This window comes from Chlorocebus sabaeus, chromosome 8, assembly GCF_047675955.1.
Source record: "Chlorocebus sabaeus isolate Y175 chromosome 8, mChlSab1.0.hap1, whole genome shotgun sequence".
NCBI lineage: Eukaryota > Metazoa > Chordata > Mammalia > Primates > Cercopithecidae > Chlorocebus > Chlorocebus sabaeus.
The window spans coordinates 102,950,289-102,962,148 of record NC_132911.1 but is presented as its reverse complement, the minus strand read 5'-3'; the positions used below and the strand labels follow the sequence as shown (position 1 = coordinate 102,962,148).

General features: G+C 35.1%; 1 protein-coding gene across 8 annotated transcripts in view; it reads right to left on the bottom strand.

Annotated features, from left to right (window-relative positions):
- VPS13B (vacuolar protein sorting 13 homolog B) overlaps positions 1-11,860 on the bottom strand; it is an 870,718-nt gene that overhangs the window by 668,485 nt on the left and 190,373 nt on the right. The gene's annotated exons all lie outside the window — the stretch shown is intronic.

Genomic DNA, 11,860 nt, shown 5'->3' with positions numbered 1-11,860 from the left:
AATCAATCAATCCATGAATAATTAGTATCATACCAAAGTCCACCCCCACCTTCAACTACGAACACATTGCGTGGCTACAAGGAGCATGATTAGTTGACAGTCTTCAGCTGTTAGCTTTTATAAAGTTGACTTCAGCTTTTCAGCCAAGAGCATTCTCCTCATGGAGAAGCCCAGAGCCAATGCCTGAATAATGGTGGTAGAAGGTCCTAGTCATTTCCACTAATGCAGGAATATTACAACAACCTTTGCTCCAGAGGTCCCTAATGGGTTGCCCAGAGACTTTGCTAAATCAGCTTCACAATGTGATGACTCTTTCCATCCAATCTTGTTCCCAACCTTTTTTTTTCACAGGTGTTGCTCACTAGTATGCAGTTTGCAGTCCTAATTCCATCTCAGGGTCAGCTTTCTGGAGAACCTAACCAGCCCTGTTTCCATTTCAAAAATCACTCTTTATACCTACAAATAACATGTCATTTTTAACAGTGCACAGAAGATTCATTTTATATGAAACATGTGATGAATGAGTTTACTACCACCCTCATCCTCCACTAACATTTACACACACACACACACACACACACAACCACAAAATGTCAACTCTTCCCTCAAGCCTTCAAATATAATCATCTGCTCTTTTCTTATGGCTTCCTTTTGAACATCCAGCAGTACTTACCACACACTATTATAATTATGTGCTTATATGTCTGTTTCCCTATTAAAGATGGAGCTCCTGCAATCTGTACCTTCTTCACATTAAAAACCCCAGTGCCTTATAATGTACCTGGTACAAGTAGGATGTTCCATCAATTTCTTGATGAAGAAAGGAAACAAACTAAAAGTGAGGTTTAAAAAAAAAAAAACACTTTAAAACGATATAGATTACATATATTTTATCTGTGAGACTGGAAAACTATGGCCAGCAAATTCAAGCCCCAAACATCCACATTCTAAAAATAAAATAACTTTATTTTTCCTAGTGAATAAAATTATTTTCATTTTTGAGATACATTCATTAATGTTAAAATTGAAAGTTTCTAGGCTACCTGAAGGTCTATTCATTTTAAATTTTTTTGGACACTTCCTCACAAGTACATATTAGTTACCAAGGAAAAATGAAACACTGGTTTTTACAACTCATTAAATTTCTTTTCAACTTCATATAACCTGTCAGTTCTCAACTGCACTCTCTAGGGACAAAAACCAAGCCAAACATTCCTAGCACATAAGCACAAAATAAAAGTAATCCATGAAAAACACATACAAAAAATAAAGTGTCTATAAGAAAAGCATTTCATAAATTACAAAATTTTAATTTTGAGAATTGCTAAGCCATTCTATTTTCTGAGAACAGTTAAGCCATTTTATTCTTTTAATTCAGTATGTTAAAATGGGCATTACTCCTCCACCTAGTAATCACAGAATAGGTGAACAATTTAGAAATTCAAATATTTGAAAGGAAGGCTAAGCCTCCCATAGGAAATAAAAGTGGAAATGAGTCCAAGAGAGAAAATGGCTTGGTTCCACACCCTTAAAATTGCCTACAGCAATGCATCAAAAAATAAAAATAAGCCCCCTGAGTCTGGGTCAGCAGCATAGTGTTACAACTTAAGCATTGGGTCATCAATGGCAATGGTAGGCTGATTAATGGTTGAGGTAATATATTTACTTACTGTAGTGTGGAACTGTATAACAGTACCACCAACAGTACAAAGAGTTCTTGTGTGGATATCATATACAAAGAAATACTATAACCATCTACTACTTATATTTTAATATGGATATATGAAACAAACCAGAACAGTTTAAGAAGTACACACAAATAAACTATATTATAAATCCTAATCATTCAACTTGTTAAAAAATAAAACTGAACTTCATTCAACAGTCTACTAATTATATTTTCCAAAAAAAAAAGCACCTCATTTTTGCTACTCATTATTAAAATCTGATCCTAATTTTAAAAACCTTCCTAAAATCTAAAAGATAAAAGCAAAAATGTTAATATGGGAAAAGGCAGTTTTTCAAGTAATTAAGCCATTCCCTAAAATATAAAAAACAAAATTTTTTACACTTATGGCATTAATAGGTTAAATATAACATTGATTTTTCTTCATATTTAGCAGGCAGCTCCAATGAGTACAATAAACATGTATGAATTATATTATGTATGTTAATTTCCAGAGTTGAGAAATCGATGTTGATAATAACCAAGGAACAACACAGGGAGTGGAAGAATTTTACTATATGTGTTCCCAGTGCCTGGTATAGAGATAAACATACAACAGTGTCTATATATGTTTATTGAATACAAAAATTAATATTAGTTCAAGATCAGGTTTTTCTTAATGATAAAATATTTCTTTTTCTCAGTCATATGTGGGAGCTAAAAAAATTGATATCATGAAGGTGGACAGAAGAATGATGGATACCAGAGGCTGGGAAAAGTGTGTGGATGAGTTGCAGGCGATGAAGAGAAATGGGTCAATGAGTACAAACATACAGTTAGACAGAAGGTGTAAGTTCTAATATTGATGGCAGAGTAGGGAGGCTAATAGCAATGGTGTATATTTTGAAGTAACTCGAAGAAAGAAACTGAAATGTTCTCAACATATAGAAATGATAAATACTCAAGGTCATGGATAGTGCAAATATTCTAACCTGATCATTACCCATTTTATGCATGCAACAAAATATTACATATACCACATAAACATGTAAAATATTATGTATCAATTTTTAAAAATTTATTTACACAGAGAAAATGCTATCAGTACCAAGAGTCTTGCTTTCTGAAGATTATACCTATAACATGTAATTTAGGCAAGATTGATATTAAGAATCATTACCTGAAAGGCAATGCCCAAAAATCATAAGAAGTGTCCCTAATTTTGACCCAGTATTTGTGCTCTCAGAAATTTTTGCAGGAAAGTAACTTAAAAATATCAGCATGCATGAAGATACAAAATGTTGTATCTAAGAACAATAATAAATCACCTACATTTCAAGTGTTAATGAATTTCTTTAAAAAAAAGATGTCAGTGGAATAATATTAAATAATTCAATTTAAAAGTATGTAAGGCATATACTATATAACTGGCACAACATGTTAGATAGCATACTCTGGGAACTTAAAAGAAGTACACCTAAAGCAGTCTGAAGGATCTGAAGCTTCAGCTATGTCTTAATGGAAAACAGGTTAAGCAGACAAGAAGAAATGGTTACGACAGTAGGCAAGAGGTTGCAGGAAGATGCAGTAGCATGTGCAACAGCAAGCAGGTATGAGAGGCTATATGTTTTGGCTTGAAGTGTACTATAAGTAGTTCAGACCATCCTGGCTAACACAGTGAAACCCCGTCTCTACTAAAAATACAAAAAAATTAGCTGTACATGGTGGCAGGAGCCCATAGTCCCAGCTACTCGGGAGGCTGAGGCAGGAGAATGGCGTGAACGAGGAGGCAGAGCTTGCAGTGAGCTGTGATGGCGCCACTGCACTCCAGCCTGGGCGACAGAGTGAGACTCCATCAAAGACAGAGGACAGGGGAGGGGAGGGGAGGGGAGGGGAGGGGAGGGGAGGGGAGGGGAGAGGGAAGGAAAAAGAGGCTTGAGGAACAAAGTTTCCCACAATGAGTCTAAGAGAAGGTCATGAAATGACCATGTACTAACATGGGAAGAAGTTCCAACTTTATCTTGAGGACAAATGAGAAACCACTGAAGGATACAATCAGAATTCCATTTTAGAAAGATCACTGAGACTGCATTGGAGAGAATGAATTGCAAAGAAAAACAAGAGAGAACTTGGAAAGATACTATTACAACAGTACTATTAGAAACAAAAGCATGGTAACACAAAGTAGAGCCGAGGAAGATTTAGCAGGAAGAAATAACAGAACATTAAAGAGAATCCCTAGGTGTTTTACATAAAACAAGGCGTGAATTGTGATACAATTAGCTATGATTAGAAAATAAGAGTTAAATTTCCTTCTGAATATAGTGAGTGTTAGATACCTTGGCATATTCAATTAAATTTAACAGTTTCAGGAAGATGTTCTGGGCTACAGCATTAAATGAAGCAGTTGTCAGCAAATGGGTTGTAGCTGAAGCAACATAGGAGAAAGAGATTATTCAGTGTACTCTCTTAAGACCAACAATAAAAAGACAAAGGAGAAGAGCCCACAAACCAGAAGAGAGTTCTACGTATATCAAATACAGAGTCAGGAAGTTAGAACTACAAAACATACACTGGCCTCAGCATCAAAGTTAACTGGAGAGGCAGCATGTATGTAATTCTAAGTCATTTCTCTGTGACAGAAAAGAGGAAGATAAAATGAGACCTTGGGAGGAACTCTGAATCTAAGAAAATTTTCTATTTGTATGCTTTCCACAATGAGAGAGACAATCAGAGTGGTATGTGACCACCATAAAGAGAAATTTTAAAACATAATGTTATGAAAAGAAGAGCATAACATAAAATGGTAAACACATAATAAATAAAACCATGTAAAAATTTATATATGAAGACATGAGTTGGAAGGGAAAGTGGAAAATTAAAAACAGTCATGCCATACTTGTATCTTTTTCCTTTTATGATTTCCTTTAATGTTGTCCTATGCTTTAATAATTTACAAGTGAGTGAAAAGAAAATAACCACTCAATACATCTCCCCACCAAATCCTATCATATGAATATAATTAATTAGCTATAGTCTTATGATTAATAACTTAATGAAAAATAAACCCATTATTCAATCCTAATTTTCTAATAATCATTTCATCTAATCCAAAAATGTGCATTCCTAAAAATTATCTGGCAAACATCTCAGTACTATAAGATTTCCCATGTCTCACTAAACTTGGAAAATATGAGGTAAATGACATGTTAACTTGAACAATCATAAAAATGCTTAGAAAGTAAAAGGTTCATATAATGAAAAAAAACTTAGAAATGTTTCCATATGTTTCTATGAAGTATTCTTTTCCCACTACATGAACACATTCAAGATTTTATTTTTGGCTTTGTTTCAGAAAAAAAAAAACCCATCTGCATAGTACAGCACTTACAAGCACATCTCAGTCATGCAACAGTTATGTCACAGCTCATATATCAAATAAAAATCACATTCAAGCCCACACAACCTCACAGACCCAAAGTCTTCCTTTCTATTAAGAGTATTCCTGAGAGAGCTCTCATTGCACCTCACTGCTGATGTCACATGACTTTTGTTAGGATGTTAAATTTTGAAGCTAAAATATCAAACAGTTTGGAACACCGTTGTGAATGACCTAAAAAAACAACTTTCACTCATTATAAACTATGAATATTTCCTTTTCACAGAAGCAAGTGCAGAAGTGGTGGAAAAAACTTACTATACTTCACCATATGTTGTTTTTTTAAATAAAGTATTATTTCATTATGTGAATGACAATAATGTTCCCTTTAATATTTAGAATAATCTTAATAGATTCTTTGAATGCATCTCTATTCAATTTAATATATACATATATGAAAATGTTTTGTAGATTAGAAATATTTCATTATCTAGAGCAGTTTTTACAAACTTCATGTATTTGTATACCAACTTTATTACTACCTTATCCATGTATCATTTGTACTATTATTTATTAAAGCAGCAGCAGTTATTACATAGGGACTAAGAGGTCAGACACTGTCAGAGTACATGGATTGATATTCCAGCTCTGCCACTTACTAGATTCATAACTAAGGGCAAGAATGTTTACTTCTCTGTTCTCTAATGTCTCATATTCTCATTTGTACAATGGAAATAATAATAATACCTACCTCTCAAAACTGTTGTAAGGACTAAATGACACAACAGATAGCAAGTATGTACAAGAGTGCCTCATATATAATAACCACTCAACAATTATTAATAATACTATTAATATTTTTTCTTTAAATTTACTCATTTTACTATTTTTAGGTTACAATAAATTTATATTACAAGCAAACTTTTATTCCACTATTATCTTAAGCAGTAATATTTGAAATCATGTATGTAAATATGTGGGATATATTTTTCCTAATACACACTAAAATAAATAATTTCTAAAATTAAAGTTTCCCACATACTAATTAAAATCGTCTCCTATGTCAGGCTGAGCACGGTGGCTCACACCTGTAATCCCAGCACTTTGGGAGACCAAGATGGGCAGATCACTTGAGGTCAGGAGTTCGACACCAGCCTGGTGAAACCCCGTCTCTACTGAAAATACAAAAATTAGCTGGTATTAGCCTGGAATCCCAGCTACTTGGGAGGCTGAGGCATGAGAATCACTTGAACCCAGGAGGCAGAGGTTACTGTGAGCTGAGATCATGCCACTGCACTCCAGTCTGGGTGACAGAGTAAGACTCCATCTCAAAAAAAAAATAAAATAAAATAAACAAAATAAAATAAATAAAATAATCTCCTATATCAAAGGCGATATATACACCAATAATGCGCACTTTATAATATGTAATGGCCATCTTTTGTATTAGACATTAACAACTATTTGCCTCATGAAGAAAATTGAGGTATATGTTAACAAAGCACCCATGTGGACCATTCAAAGGAAATATGTTAGAAAACAAATAATACAATGTCATACAATGAATAACTGTCATCCTGTTCGAGTTTTTAAAATCCACTGGTTTTTCTTTTAATCCACTAAATTTCTTCTAGTTTTAACTCATTCCTTTCTTTTACAGAATTAGAAAACCCTGTTACCCTTCATAAAATCACGAAATAATCCAAGAGAGATTTGATCACTGCTGTTACTATAATTAATAACAGTAGCCACCAATTACCAAGCTAGGTACTGTGATGAATGCAATTTATCACAACCAAAACATGTAAAATGTATTATCCATATTTTACAATGAAGAAATTGTAAATTTCAATAATCTAATTAAGATGCCTAAGATACCACCAGTAGTAAATACCAATATTGGGGGTGAACTGGGAAGGAAGTTACATGGTGCTAGAATTTAAACCATAAGATCCTGACTATGCTAGTGGATTAGACAGACAAAAATGTGTTGTCTTTCTAAGTACTCATAAGTTAACTACATCAGTGTTTCACTGATAAAAACATATTTGGTACTCTTCATTCGCAACTACATTTATGGCCTACAGGTCATCCTTCTTAATTGTCCCAGTGATGCCAAATCTTGATTATTTGAGGGGTGAGTCTGAATGTTTGAAATAAATAAATAACCATTCAGAGCCAAGAGCAGTAATAAGTAACACTGGATCCCAATAAATCTTTATATTCTAACACAAGGTATAGTTCTGGATAAATACTCAAAATTGCATTTTGTTTCTATGTCTGCCTCTGAGTCTCTAAAAGAAAAGGAAGTATGTGTATGAAGCTGAGGTACTGGCTGGGCATGGTGGTGCACAGCTGTAGTATCAGCTGCTGGGGAGGCTGGGGCAGGAGCATGGCCTGAGTCCATGAGTTCAAGGTTGCAGTCAGCTATGATGGTTGTGCCCCTGTACTCCAGCCTGGGTGACAGAGTGAGACTCCATTCCTGAATAAATAGCTGAGGTACTTATTTCCTTATGTGGCTGCAAAACTGGCCACCAAAAAAAAAAAAAAAAAAAAATTCAAAGAAGTTTTAAAAATCTGAGAATATGGTGTGTCCACAGACTGAAAAGTATTAGCCAAAAGAATTTAGAAAAGCAACAGTTGTTTAGATGTATGTTTTTTCTGTGTAACAGAATAAACTTCAAAGATATATTCTAAAAGAATAGTTATTAAAGCCTCTAACTTTTAAAAAAAAGTAACATTTCTCTCCTTTTCATTTTTCTTCCTCTTCAAATAGCTTATTGGAAACCTGGTAGGTATTTTTAAATCTTTTCTAATGTCAACAATACTGCTCAAAATTCTGATTAGTAAAGAATAAAACTAAGAAGAATTTCTCAGTTCTTCTTGGTGAATCTTCTGATGTACAATCAATCCAAACTCATGTTAGCTCTCTCACCAATGTACTAAGTAATGTTCAAAGTACAGATTCATATTCCCTAGGAGTCTAATATAACCCATAACTCCATAACTTTTCTTGCTTGTGCCAATCAAATCTTTGTTTCTAATTTTATTACCTTTAATCCAAAGTATATTTTAACCTTTTATATTTCCTCTGTGTCTTAGAGAAAACCACTTCATATGAATGACAACAACTCTGACAAATTTGGAAATAACATATAGTTTAATGTGCATACATTTTTCATTCCTTCTTCCATGACATCAACACAGACAAACAGAAATGGGTCTAGGTGAAATACAAATTAATATGTCTTAAATTAACATGCCAAACCATCAGTAATTATACTTGGCCTAAGAGAGTGAGATGTATGTGTTAGGACTCATATTTTGGTCAGTGAATTTAAACTAGCCTAATTTAAACTAGCCTAAACAAAATCTGAGATTTACTGGTAAAACCCAGTGAGGATAAGGGAAAGACAAGGCCTCAGAAACTATCGGAAGCAGAGTCTCAAATCACTCCAAAACTCTGTCTCTTTGTCTCTTCAGATGACGTTAAGCTCTCTGTAGACCTAATTTCTCATCATGGCAGGAAACACAAACAACGACAACCACCAATTCTTACACTTTTTTGCCACTAAAAACAAATAAGCCTCATTTTTCTCTGGTTCCAAGTTCAAAACTGTCAGAAAAAAATTCCGATTTGCCCAATACCAGTTTTGTGAACTTTAAACTTACAGATAGACATCACAACTGGCTCGATCTGAGTAAGGTAGCTACCCCTGGTCAAATGAAAACAGCATATTCAAGAACATACCAGGCTTGGCACCCACAAGCTTTTTGAATTTACATGAAAAAGTGGCAGCCACCCTGCTATGGTTTGAATGTTTGTCGCCTCCAAAACTCATATTGAAATTTAATTGTCATTGTGACAGTACTGGAAGGTGGGATTTTTAAGAGATGTTTAGGTCATGAGGACTCTGCCCTCATGGATGGACTAATGCCATTATAGCGAGAGTAGGCTTGTTATCACAGAAGTGGACTAGCGCCTCTCACCATTGTGCGCGCACACACACTCACTCACTCTCTTTGCCTTTCTGCCGTGTGAGGAGGCAGCAAGAAGGCTCTTGCCAGATGCCAGCATCTCGATATTTGGCCTCTCAGCCTCCAGAACTGTGATCCAACAGATTTCCATTCATTATAAATTATCCTGCCTGTGGTATTCTGTTATAGAAGCACAAACCATAATAAGACACATCCCTTCGGGAGAAACTTTAACTCTCATTTTGCCACTTGAAGTCAAGCTGCAGGCCTAATGGGGCCTTTGATACATGAAAATTCCCCAAAATGTCAGAGTCTGATTCACTGATGATTCAACTAAACTGAAACCCAATGGTATACATTGTGCTACTGCTGCTGTTTTATCCTAGCTCCAGCTATTCAGTGGGCATAATGCAGTGAGCAAAATTCAAGGCCATTCTCATAATTTGGCAATTATTCCCCTTGAGGAATCTTGTTATAAATGACTGATTGTTATTGCCAATGGCCTACCTGTTTATGCTGTCACTTGGAAAACTAGAGAGGCAGATTTAAAAACTAAAGCTTAGAGGCTATAAACTATAGAAAAAAAAACTATTGCTGATCAGATAATCTGGATCACTCATGCTGATGACCACAGTAGGGGACCATTCCAGGATAAGAACAACTGGAATCAAGGTATTGATCAAACCTGCACCACCCAGATTGTCACAGTTGCTGCCTGGATCCATCACTGTATCACATAGCAACATATTCACCATCATAGACTGGGCAAAAAGCAAAGGACTATTTCTGGTGCAGAGATTACCACTGTATGGCAGACTTGTGACTACCAAAATTCAACCAGTTTACATCATAAGAAAAGTCACATTGCATGAGGCATTACCACCCCTTCCCTGTCCAGACTACTCTTGTCAAACGTAACTTCATTCCCACCCACCTCCCATTCATTCTGATCAGTTGACTCCCTCTGCACCACTGTGGCCATAACAATTAAGCTATTACATATCTTCAGTTTTCAAGGCCATGTGCCATATGACAATGGCACTTTGAGAATGCCCCTTTATCATAAAGAGCACACAACAGCTAAATAGTGAACAATATTTGATGGATATTCCATGCTCGCTATCTAATCCAGAGACATCAAATATTATCAAACACCAAAACTGCATCCTTATAAATCAACTGAAACACAAAACTCCACCTCCCTTACCCTCTCTTAGTCTACAGTGCTAAAACTGTAAATAAATGTCAATAAATGCATCTGTCATCACAAAGGAATTGTCTCCTTTTGGCTACTACCAGGGGTAGTGATCAGAAAAAACAGTGCCGATTATACAGACCAAGGATCCACAAACTTCTTCTGTAAAGGGCCAGATAGTAAATATTTTAGACTTTGTGGGCTACATGTGGACTCTCATATTTCTTCTTCTTCCTCCTCTTTTTTCAACCCTCTAACAATGTAAAAAAACATTCTTAGCTTGTAAGCAATACAAGACCAGGCCACTGCAAGCTGCAGTTTGCTGACTCCTGGGATACACTTATTGTGAACCCTCAGGATTCCACTCTGACCATATTTGGATATAATCAAAATCCAACTTTCCCCTAAGAACAATCTCAAGACAGTCTAACCCGTATACCTTTAAGGGAGCAGCTCAGGAAAAACCTAGGAGATTCAAATTTAATTGTGGTCCAGCACTAGATTCTTTTATTGGATATGTTCATGAGTCAGAAATTGGCAGATGTTTTATGCAAAGGGCCAAAACCTTTGTGAGCCATGAAATCTCTATTGCAAGTACTCAAGTCAGCCATTGTGCAAAAGTCACCATAGATAATAAGTAAACAAACTGGCACAAACAGATATGGCCCAAAGCAAGCCTAGCCACTACCAAAACTAGTAGCTTTCTTTTTCCATACTTTTTTTTGTTCTAGTGACAGCTCTATTTTTATCCTGGAAGGATTTGCCAGGAAAAGGAATCGACTCATGTGTCTTTTATAATGAGGCTTAATAAGGTTCATATATGCACAGCTCTCTGTATTTTGAGATTCCAAACTATATTACCAAAAATAAAATACACAAAAATACCCACATATAATATAGCTGGAAAGTATAAACTAGAAACTACACCTTCTCAGTGCTCTTCAAATAAAAAAATACCTACTGAATGCCTACTATGTGAAAAGTCACATGTAGTAAGTCATAAAGCCAGAACTCTGAAAGTACATTATGTCTGAATCACATTTAATACTCTAAATCACATTCTTAGGTACTATCATTATCAGGTAGCGGAATTAAGACTCAAACATGCTGTGCCTGTGTCCTTAACAGTGTTACTTACTGCCTCTGCACCCCAGCTTCCTCATCTGTTAAAAGGGAATGATAATGGTATCTAACAACAGGGCTATTCTAAGGATTAAATGGGTTAATATATATGAAGCCCTTAGAACAGTGCCAAGCACACAACAATCATTTACATATTAGCAATTATTGTTACTATTATAAATGTTATTAGAGGGAATAAACATGAACATGATCTCTTACAGGTGTTTTGATCATTTACTTACATAATGAAAAAAGAGTAAACAGAAAATGAGTAAACAGAAAATAATGAAAAGAGTAAACAGAAAAAAGAGTAAACAGAAAACACAACATTTTTTGCCGCAAAGTAGTAACAGTACAATATGAAAGAAAAGATAATGTGCCATTTTTTAGATAGCTACATTTTTCTTGATAATAGCCTAAAGTTAAATTCGTAGGACTACACACTAAGGTAAAACATCATCGCCTCACTTTCCGAGCAAGTACTGTCTATTAGAAAATGCCATTTAAAATGTTGTACTAA